At 28.8% G+C, this 12500-nt stretch overlaps 1 long non-coding RNA gene across 1 annotated transcript in view; it reads left to right on the forward strand.

Moving 5' to 3' along the window:
• Positions 1 to 6321: 6321 nt before the first annotated feature.
• The window catches only part of LOC145242357 (uncharacterized), a 15526-nt gene continuing 9347 nt past the window's right edge, over positions 6322 to 12500 (forward strand). The window contains exon 1 of the long non-coding RNA XR_013862714.1: positions 6322 to 6586. This is a non-coding gene — a long non-coding RNA (uncharacterized LOC145242357). The remainder of the gene's footprint in view (positions 6587 to 12500) is intronic.

A 12500-nucleotide genomic window follows, 5' to 3' on the forward strand; every position in this document is an offset into this window, starting at 1 on the left:
ATTAAAAATTCGATAATATGCATAAACGATTACTTTCTTATGTGGTCTTATGATTTTGACCAGGACTGTATATATATATATATATATATATATATATATATATATATATAATTGACCTTGTCTGTGTGTGCAAAATGTCTTTACCAAACTTCTCTCGTAATATTTGGTCTACGGACTTTATACAAACAGTTATATAGTGTATGTGAACCTCGGGAAAACTTTAAATTTGATTTTTAGCTGGCAAAAATAACTGCTAAGGGAATAAAATTGAAGACAAAACAGTTGAGCTTGGTAAGAGTAAATCGACTAACAGCAGAGCATGCGTACATATACATTTTTAGCTTGAAGTCGGTTGATTTTTAGTTTTTTTATTCATCTGATGATAGCTCTGTAATGACACTAAAGTACTAAACAAGAACTATGGCTGGAGCGCTGAAAGGTTTTTGCTTCAATTTCAGCTGATTGCACTGAAGTCATTTTTTTAAAAACTTTTGAAATCATTACTATATATATTGGATACAATATAACAATCAAGAGAATTTTCTCTATAATTAATACGAAACTTGCATGAATTAAAATATAATATTTAAGCATATTTTACGTCAAGGTAACACCAAGTAGTATGCTAATATTTATATAAATTAGAAATTTACATATAAATTATTTAACCTCATAAAAATTCTGAACATTTTTAAATATAAAAACAATTGGTTTAAAATTTAAGAAAGTAAGCATTCCATACACATTATACTCATACATATACATAATATTATATAAATAATACATATAATAAAGAAATGTTAAAATACATTACAAAAATATGAGCTCAGCACGTGACAGAGTTTGTAAAAGTAGTTTACAAAACGTTTTAAGTTTTTATTAGAAATTTTATTTTTTCAAACAGTATTTTCATACGATATGTTATACCAAAAATATTTTTTTTAAATTTTAATTTGAAATGTTTCTTTTACAAGAAATATATATTTTATTATAACATATTTTATTAAACATAAAACCATTCTGAAAAGCAACGAATTTAGTTTGCTTGGATAAAGATTAATCAGAATGGATTTTTACTGGGAATTCACCGCAAAATCGAACATCACCAAAACCCAGAACTTAAAAAGAAAAAAAAAGTGTGATTTGAAAATCATCGAATTATTTGCTTATTTGAATAAAAATAGTTTATCTTTAACGAAACTCTTTCTTTTTGACTTTCACTTTATTTAGCAGGAGTCTTGCCATGTCTTGTCAGTGCATACCAAGAAAAGGTCTCTTCTGATGTACTAATTATTACATAATTCTAGTAGTTTTAATGCACTATAAAATAAAACTAGTCTTTACTTTGAAATGTTTTTTTTTGTTTTTCATACACATGGGCGTTTCAAAGCGGTAATCACTGTGAAATCTTCCTGCTGGGAATTTATTCTGGTCGGGTATAGCTATAGGTGTATCAGAATTTTTTTGGAATTTTTGACACTCCTAACACGAAACTGCAAATAAAATATAAAAAACTCGTAATTTCTCTTTTTAAAGTGGGTTGCTTATTTTCTTTATGGAATATACTTCCAAAATAAACTATTAAAGTTATTTAAAAAATAATAGAAATATTTATTTTTTTTTTTTAAAGGACAGTGTTTACAAAGTGTCTGTGCACGTTCATACAGCCATGTTTTTTTACGAAATAAAGTCAACTGAATTTTACGAATTAAATATTTTTTCAACATTTTCACTTTAAAAATCTATAAAAAAATTTTCTATTGGTTAAATTTTTATGATATTTTCAGGTTCAATGTGAAATTTTATGCTCTTTCCAATAAACCAAATATAATATTTTAGACAAGCGTTTTTTTAAAATTCACTCCCCCCATTTTGAAATGTCTATTAAAATGAAAATAATTAATCTTCTCACCTCAGATTTATATATCACAAATTGAAGATAAAGGATCAATAAATAAAATAAGCTAATTGAAAACAAAAAAGTTATTTGCATATTTACCTGTAAAGTCCTTTGAACCTTTTTTTTAATTACATTGTTTTTTTGTTTTTTTTAAGTGAAAGCTTATAATCTTGTTATATTGTCCAGAAAATTTCATACAATTAGGACAATTTTTTCTATTTCATTCGATGTTTTTTTTATAGATATTTAGAAAAAAATTCACTCCCTAAAGAAGCAATAAATATATTAAATCAAAAACTCATGTATTTCTTTGATAGAAGAAGAAAAAAATCGAAAATTCGTCGAGTGATTTGCATTTAATTGGCGACAACTAATGAGTGAAATGTGATCACTTTTTACGTACAGTAACCCATTTGACCAACTTTATTGACTTCAAATATCTAATTAATTACAAAGGGGAAATAAGAGGAGATAAATTAAATGTTTGTTTCTTCATATAGTTACTATCGAGATTACTTTTGAAATGTATTTGGTCTAATGTGTTGTTTTTATGTGTTGGAAATAATTATTTATGTCCCTTTGAGGCCTCCATATTTGACAACTTGAAAAATCAAAGAAACACCGCTTTGGCTAATGGCGGATAATGAGTTGCAAAAATGCGGTTTTCTTGGACTCTTGCTTTAAAAAATACTTTTATTTAAAAATACATGGAATATAAAATATAAATATGGACAATTCTTATAAACGAAAAATGGAAGCACCCATTGCTTAGTATTTTTTTTTATAAGTAGGTGATTTTTTGGCATTTATATATATTTATTAGATTTGGATTAAGTTAAAATTTGTTGAATTTCGTGAAATCTTTTTTAAAGAAAACTGATGAAAAAAAATTGTATTTTTTTCAATTAAACCTTTCATTATTTGGTCTTTGCTCATTTCATTGAAAAAAAATTAGGGTTTGAAATTATATTTTTATATTGTTATAAGCTTCGAAACAGAGTCTACTTAATCAAATGTTTATTCACTAGTTTGTAATGGCGACTTCTGACACTGCAAGCATAGTGGTTGCTACAATATTTAAAGACAAAATACCTATTTAAGATTGTGCAAAAATAAACATATTTCTTGGAGAAAAAAAAATCATACTTTTTTTCTTTTATCAGGGGACAAGAATTAGGCTATCACCGTCAAATCTTCACTTCCTACTAATTACAATTTAATATGCCGATTTACACATATGCATGTTTCGAATTGTTAATGGACAAAATAAAAATAAATAAATAAAAACGTGGAAGAATCTTACCTTTCATTTTAGGGAATTCAATATATAAAAATAAATAAATAACGAAATTTTTTTGTTTGTCTTTTTCTTTCCGTTTTCCTTTCAGAAGAAAAGAATTGATTCGTTTGCTGTGATTTCTTTAGTAAATCAACACAATTTGTTTCGTGTGTGCAATTGATTAAAAGAATAAAATATACAAAGATTTTGAAAAAAAAAGTTAATTAGAAGTTTTCTTTTAAATCTATGATTTTAACGTGAAATTGTTTAAAGTAAAAATGACCGTTAAGTAACAAAAGAACAATGAAAGGTAATCAAGAAGCGGTGTAAATGCTTAATTTGTTCCTTATGTCAAATGGTCCGTTCATTAAGAAGCCTGCGTTTGCCTATAACTTTTTATGCGAGAATTTTTTTAGATTAAACATTTCCCATAAACAGATTTGATTAGAATAAGAAAGCGTACAATAATAGATTTAGATCAAAAGATATACTAAACCTGTAGTAGTAGTAGTAGTAGTAGTAGTAGTAGTGGTGGTTTTTCATGCATATTAACTTTTCCTGAAACGAAGTAAACGGTATGAGTTAATTTGGCGACGTCGCCCAATTCGTTTTCTGTTTGTTTCATTTCATTTTCGCACAATTTCTTCTTAAAAAAAAAAAAAAAATAATAACTTGATACTTGTACAATTCCGAAACTGTATGACAAAAGTAAAATATTGTTTTTTTTTAATATAATAAATAATGTTAATATAATAAACAATGTTAATTTTAATTTCGTCTCAGACAGACATTAAATTGTAATGATGAAAGTTAAGGGCTGCCAACCGAATGTGAGAGAAAAAAAAAAAAAAAAAAAAGCATGATTCTGTGACGTTAATATACAAAGTATGGAAAAGCAGAAGCGACTTAATGATTTTTAAAACCTTTGTTTATCTTCTTCAACTGCAATTAATGATTAATCTTTGTTATAATTTTGTTAGGTTTTAAGATTTACACAATTTAACGATTAGTAATATTTTTTTTTTACACAGGCATCACCACATTATCAAGGCCAAGAGGCCACTCAAGGATAAGGGTTAAAGTGTGTACAGTAGAAATTGAAAAATATAGTAATCATTAGTAATGAAAATTCGGTAAATTTGTTAACTTATATCGAACGGCTCATCAAGAACTTGTTTACGTTAGACTTGAAGACAACCATATTGTAGTCAGCTGGAAAGCAGGAAAACGGAAGACAATTCCACAGGCGTCCGCGTGCAGTTCTAAGAAAGAAGCTTTGATCATGGAATCTACGTTTAGGTTTAGGCACAGATAAATAGTGGGGGGGATTATTGATAGAGTTTTCAGCTAGACGAGTGTTTCTTGTGAAAGTTTGGAGAGGGGTGCCATATAGACTGAAGCTCAGTCGAACACTTTCCATGAAAATAACGACACATCAGAGACAAACTCGCAACATCTCTTCTGTGAGATAGAGGTTGCAGGGAAGAGAAAAGGACATCTCCTACGAGGCTACGAAGTTTATTTTGAACTCTATCAAGGCAGGACAAGTTCTTTCTAGCTGCTCCTGTCCAGACGTGGCAACAGTATTCCATCCTTGAACGTACCTGGCTCTAGTTTGTTGTAAACATTTGTATATTAGATATGAAATACGGTTTTACTGAATGTTCATTTGGTTACCTACCGGCTTCCATATTTTGTTCGGTAAAAAGAGACAAACAAAATATTCAATCTATGTCTGTTTCGAATCTGATGATCTGAAAGTATACATTTGGCGCTAAACAAGCACACCCTCGGCAATTAGTAAATAACAAGCAAGCTGAATGGTTCAAACAAATTGTGGGCGGAAAAAACGACCAATAAGGAGCCTGCTTATTTCTGCAGAATTTCTTACAGGTGGTAGTGGTTTCACTTATTTTAAAGCGTTTACTCAGTTGAAAAACGAGACTACAAACCGCATAATATTTTTAAATATTTATACTTATTTACTGTTGTTTTTAAAAGGGCAAAATCGATTTTTCTACCAAGTTGTTGGTGGTTTAATTTATTTTAAAGCTTTTATCCAGTAAACAGTAAAATAAATAAATAAATAAATAAATAAATAAAACAAACAAACAAGTAGTGTCGAGTGTTAAGTAAGAACGAGAAATAATATCTGTTATTAGGGGATCACATCTTAGAGGTCTTCATAATCGCTTAAAAATAGAAAATTAAAGAAAATACTAAGGGAAATTTAGTTTTAAAAAGAGCCTTCACCCTCCAAAAGAAAATAAATTTTACTATTTTTAAAATATAATTAGGGGTGACGGGCTTTCTTAAAAACTATATCTCCCTCTATAAACAAAACAAGAAACAACAAAAAATGAAATTAAAAAGATTTTTGATAAACGGTAGAGTTTTCGATAAAATAGATTAATAATTTTTTTTATTGATTAAAAATATAATTTTAAATAATGCATGGGTGCAGTTGGTTAGAATAGAAAAAAATTACTAGAATTTAAAAAAAAAAAAACAAAAAAAAAAACAGAAAACAAAAAGCACCGAAGAAGAATCGAACTTTTCCTTGTTGTTTTTTTATTTTTATTTATTTATTTATTTATTTTTTTTTTATTACTCCAAAAAATATCGTTAAAATAAGAAAATGTAATGCCTAAATACTAGAAATATAAAAATTCTAATTAAATAAAAAGCGAAACTGTTTTTGGGCAGGAGAGATGCCGAATGTTGAAAGTCTCTCGTAAACTCATTTTTAAATTTTGTAACTTTTTACTTCAAAGAAAGAAAGTGATCAATAAAGAAATTAGCTTCCCTGATATTAAGCAATGTAATTTCTTATATAATCACTAGCTGCCATTTTGTACGCGTAAGTGCGTATATTTTTGACGTGTGGGCGAGTACAAAATGGCCACTAGTGATAACTTAAGGAATGGTATTGCTTAATATTTGGTTGCGTCAAATTTAAATGCGATATTCGTTTGCAGCATACCCGAAAAGCTGTAAAATTCTTCATTTTAAAGGTGATTGTTAAGGTGGAAAGAAAGTATAAATTTATCATCTTAGCCTTAAGTAAATTTGAGAGAAAAACGTTTCCTCACACTTAACTAATGAATGGAACTTTTTACACAAGGCATACAATACTGATTTACACCGCTTCATCATCATCTTGCGATATTCGTTTTATAAAACTTTTATCAGTAATTTACTTTTCTTCGAATAATTTCACGTTAAAATCGCGTTTTGCATTTTATTGTTTTAAATTTTGATTCTTTTCAATGCTTAGAAAGTGTATCGATTTACTAAAGAAAACTCAACAAATCAACCAAAATTTCTGTTTGAAAACAAAAGAAAATTAAATCATCCCGTTTTTTGCCTTTTCCCTCGTTTTCGTAAAGTATTTCTAACAATGAAAGGTAAGATTATTTTCCATATTTTTATTGTTAGATGGGATTCTAAACAATTTCATACATAAATCTATTTGGATGAAAAAAAATCTCTATCCGCCATGATTGATTGATTAAAACTTAGTTTTTAAAAATACGAAACTATGGATATGTGAAAAACAAAAAAAAAAACAAAAAAAAGTTAAATTACTTTACTTATTGTGAGATTGTTCCTATTTACAATGCCTCCCCACGGGACAGAGTTAGACACCAGGGTCGTTTTTTAACGTGGAGAAAAGGAACAAAAATAAAAATTGTCTCAGTCGTGAAGGATTTCTCCTCCACTGACAGAGAACAAGAAATTGAAGTAAGTGCAGCACTGCAGCAGTGCAGCAGTGCAGCACTCAGCAGCATCTGAAGAACAGCTACTACACTTTGGTCTTGTCCCGAAGGCCAAGTTTTCCTGTTGATTTTCTAACTCTACTGATGTTGTTCACGATTTCTGATTTTGTTTTGGTAATTTGAAAGTTTAATTCATTGCTCTCTTCGGTTACAAACATAACAACGTTGTAATTGAGTGATTATCGTCTCTATCCGGAACAGTTCCAACTTGTTTCTTTTCAGTATTGACTTTAAATATAATATAATATTTACGTTTATTTAATTATATAAGTATTTCATATATATATATATATATATATATATATATATATATATATATGTATATATATATATATATATGAAATACTTATATAATTAAATAAACGTAAATATATATATATATATATATATATATATATATATATATATATATATATATATATATATATATATATTAGGCACCGCCAAAAATGGCCGCAAAATCAAGTTGTTGTTGTTTTTTAAAACTAAATTACATTTATTAAAATCCATTATTTCTGAGTAACTTTTTTTTTTCTAGAAAGATAAAACCCTGAATTTTTTCATATAGAATACAGAATAATGTAAAACTTTTTCTACTATTTTTAATTAAATTTTAAATGTTAAATTTTCCCAAAAAGTTAACAAGTGACATCTTTTGTCTTGCACAAAAAACGTACTTAAATATTTAAAAAAAAAAGGTTTTTGAAATAATTAATTTATTTATTTATTGTCTAACTAAGATTTAGGATGATTTTCTAAGAGAATATGCAAAAATATTATAATATAAGTACCTGAATTTCAAATAATTCCACTTATTCATATAGGTAACTAGATATTTCGCGTCAATGTAGAGTCGAGATCGACTCTGTTTACCTTTGCGTTTTATAAGAATAAAACTATGGAAGACCAAACAAGCCAAAAAAACTTATTTTTCAGTGACGAAAATTTCAATGTATTATTAAGCTGAGGCTGGCCAGTACCAGATGGGTGACCATTTGTATGAGTTTGGTTTGTAATGTGTATGTGTGTGGGGGCCAGGCTCCCCAAAATGGGGGGGGGGGCAATTTAAAGCAGAATAAAAAAAAATTATTTCAGCGCGTTTGGTCCACCGTAGTCGAAAGGCAGCAAACGTTTTCAAACGGGATCGAAAAAAATGATGCTATTTTTAACACAAAGGGCACAACATTTATCGAATTTTTTGTTTTTGTATCGATTATTCAAAGCATGCCCTGTTTAATAATGTTCATGCATTATTCGGCTCGCTAAAAAAAAATTGTTAATTTATTTATCAAAAATTTTAAAATGGCTTTTTTCGTATAAATATTAAAAAAAATTTTTTTTTGTTTTGCTTAACTTAAATTAATTATTTTACTTAAAATATTCACCGAATTTCACACTTCAAAACTCAAAAGCGGGATAATTAAACACAATCGAAGTTCTGATATTCAGACGTCAAAATAAGGTATGCAAACAATTTTTTTTTTTTTTTTTTTTTTAAATCTATAAATCTGTCCCTTACAACAACACAATATGTTTTTTTCAGTTTCAGATGATTATTTTAAGCATATTTGTTCCCACTTCAAAACAAGGGGGGGTTTTGTAAGCAAAAAAAAATATATATATAAATATCGTTTATGAAAAATAAGTACACTGTTATAAAGTTCATTCTTCTCCTAATAATCGCTGAAAATTTCGTATTGATCGGATAATTACCTGATTTTTGGTAGATTTTTAAAAAGACGGTCCGTCAAAAAGTACTGACCTGCCCCCCAGTTTTGGCGGTGCCTAATATATATATATATATATATATATATATATATATATATATATAGGCAGTGTTGTACTCTGTCCCGAAAATGTTCGATAACTCTTGGCGGTTCACAATTTACTATGACACCGTCTAAGCAGGTGCGCGTTCATATTAATTTGATTTTATGCAAACGAAATTCAATAAAATACACCGTCTAAAAGCATGCGGTCGCTTTTTCATTAAAGTTTCGATAAATTTGCACGTTTTTTTTTTATACGCACGTTAAAGTTATTTCAAGTTATTACAAATACACAATTATTTAATTAATTTATTTTTAATTTTCACGTTTTAATTTTTTTAAGTTCTTTCTAGTTATTACAAATTAATTAATTCATCTTTATATTATTTATTTATTTTTATTTATCTGTTCAATATGAGAACAGAAATTGTTAACCGTGTGTTAACAATTGCCGAAATACATGAAACGAGTTGGACATTTGCAAAGTTTACCGAAGTCATTGGAACTGACGCTGCAGCTTCTTTGGCCTGATACAGAATACCAGCGTATGCCAAAGTTGCAACAATGGTAGGGTTCTGCATAAACGGTCAAAAACTTCTGATGGCTATGTGTGGAATTGTCCCTCAGATTCTTGCAAATCCACAGCCACTGCGAGGAAAGGCTCCTTCTTCGAAAAAAGCCGCTTGCCGATAAGTAAGTTGCTGACATTAATATTCTGGTGGAGCATGGAAATGATCCAGCGCAGAATAAAAGATGAAATCGGTGTATCGGAACACACAATAGTTGACTGGATGTCTTTCATCCGAGAAGTCTGTGAAAAAGATATAGATAACCCAATGATACTGGGTGGAATGCAAATAGACAAATGTACCAAAAGAAGTTGAGATCGACGAGTCTCTATTCTTCAGAAGGAAATATAATAGAGGGGGAGCAAAAAATGGAGTGTGGGTTTTTGGAGCCGTAGAAAGAGGAAGTAGTCGATGCAATCTTGCAGTGGTAGAACGAAGGGATCGGGACGACACACTACTTCCAATTATAAGATCTTGGATTCTGCCAGAGACCAGGATCATCAGTGACGGATGGGTTGCCTACGGAAGTATGCCCACCCCAGCAATAGTCACGATAAGGTGCTCCACGAACAAAATTTCGTAAATCCAGTAGACTCATCAGTCCACACACAAACTGTGAAGGGATTTTGGTCCCACATAAAAAGAAAACTTAGGAGAGTAGCGACAAATGAGAATTTGTTCCACTCTCATCTCATGGAAGAGTTGTGGAGACGACGCGAGAAGGAGCACGCATTTCCTCGCATCATTAAATGCATTCGAGAGCAATATGTTTAAACAAATGTTCTTAAATAATTATCATTTTATTCAATATTTTGTTTGTTCGTGTTAAATAAATTTTATTCAATATTTTTCATTTTTTAATGTCTATGCAAAACTGCACAAGTACCATTTTATTCAATATTTTGTTTTGAGAGCAAGATGCTTAATAAAAATGTTCCTGTTAAATAATTTTCATGTTATTCAATATTTTGTTAGTTCGTGTTAAATAATTTTTATTCAAAAACTTAATACAATTGTCATTTTATTCAATATTTTGTTTGTTCGAAATTAATTTATTTGTAATAACTTGAAATAACTTAAAACAATTAAAACCTGAAAATTAAAAATAAATTAAATAATTTTGTATTTGTAATAACTTGAAATAACTTTAACGTGCGTATTAAAAAAAAAGTGCAAATTTATCGAAACTTTAATGAAAAAGCGTCGGGTTATTTATTCAAATTCGTCTGTGTAAAATCAAATTAATATGAACGCGCACCTGCTTAGACGGTGTCATAGTAAATTGTGAACCGCCAAGAGTTATCGAACATTTTCGGGACAAAGTACAACACTGCCTATATATATATATATATATATAGGCACCGCCAAAAATGGCCGCAAAATCAAGTTGTTGTTGTTTTTTAAAACGAAATTACATTTATTAAAATCCATTATTTCTGAGTAACTTTTTTTTTCCAGAAAGATAAAACCCTGAATTTTATCATATAGAAAACAGAATAATGTAAAACTTTTTCTACTATTTTTAATTCAATTTTAAATGTTAAATTTCCCCAAAAAGTTAACAATTGACATTTTTTGTCTTGCACAAAAAACGTACTTAAATATTAAAAAAAAAAGGGTTTTTGAAATAATTAATTTATTTATTTATTGTCTAACTAAGATTTAGGATGATTTTCTAAGAGAATATGCAAAAATATTATAATATAAGTACCTGAATTTCAAATAATTCCACTTATTCATATAGGTAACCAGATATTTCGCGTTGACGTAGAGTTCAGATCGACTCTGTTTACGTTTTCGTTTGATAAAAAGCAAACTATGGAAGACGAAACAGGCCAAAAAAAACTTATTTTTCAGTGACGAAAATTTCAATGTATTATTAAGCTGAGGCTGGCCAGTACCAGATGGGTGACCATTTGTATGCGTTTGGTTTTTAATGTGTATGTGTGTGGGGGCCAGGCTCCCCAAAATGGGGGGGGGGCAATTTAAAGCAGAATAAAAAAAAATTATTTCAGCGCGTTTGGTCCACCGTAGTCGAAAGGCGGCAAACGTTTTCAAACGGGATCGAAAAAAATGATGCTATTTTTAACACAAAGGGCACAATATTTATCGAATTTTTTTTTTTGGTATCGATTATTCAAAGCATGCCCTGTTTAATAATGATCAGGCATTATTCGGCTCGCTAAAAAAAAATTGTTAATTTATTTATCAAAAGTTTTAAAATAGCTTTTTTCGTATAAATATTAAAAAATTTTTTTTTTTTGTTTTGCTTAACTTAAATTAATTATTTTACTTAACATATTCACCGAATTTCACACTTCAAAACTCAAAAGCGGGATAATTAAACACAATCGAAGTTCTGATATTCAGACGTCAAAATAAGGTATGCAAACAATATTTTTTTTTTTTTTTTAATCTATAATTCTGTCCCTTACAACAACACAATATGTTTTGTTCAGTTTCAGATGATTATTTAAAGCATATTTGTTCCCACTTCAAAACAAGGGGGGGGTTGTAAGCAAAAAATATATATATATAAATATCGTTTATGAAAAATAAGTACACTGTTATAAAGTTCATTCTTCTCCTAATAATCGCTGAAAATTTCGTATTGATCGGATAATTACCTGATTTTTGGTAGATTTTTAAAAAGACAGTCCGTCAAAAAGTACTGACCTGCCACCCCAGTTTTGGCGGTGCCCATATAGGCACCGCCAAAAATGGCCGAAAAATCAAGTTGTTTTTTAAAACGAAATTACATTTATTAAAATCCATTATTTCTGAGTAACTTTTTTTTTCCAGAAAGATAACACCCTGAATTTTATCATATAGAAACCAGAATAATGTAAAACTTTTTCTACTATTTTTAATTGAATTTTAAATATTACATTTTCCCAAAAAGTTAACAATTGACATTTTGGGTTTGTATTACTGTACACATAGATTCGAAAAAGTTGTCAAAAAACAAATATATAACAAATAAATGTTATCAAAGGCAAGATAAGTTACTTTTCTACCAAACTGGATATATTTTTCGCGTTTTTATTCAATGTAACATGTTTATTCAGCTCTAAAACCATACAGTGTTTACCGATGTATTGGAACATTCAAGATGGCGTCTGATTCTCTCTTTAACACGGTAAGTTTGGGAAAAGATGTTATAAATAAAAAACTGGATAAAATACTGTTAAAAACTCGCTCAAT

This window comes from Euprymna scolopes, chromosome 21, assembly GCF_053919585.1.
Source record: "Euprymna scolopes isolate OS-2025 chromosome 21, ASM5391958v1, whole genome shotgun sequence".
Lineage (NCBI taxonomy): Eukaryota > Metazoa > Mollusca > Cephalopoda > Sepiida > Sepiolidae > Euprymna > Euprymna scolopes.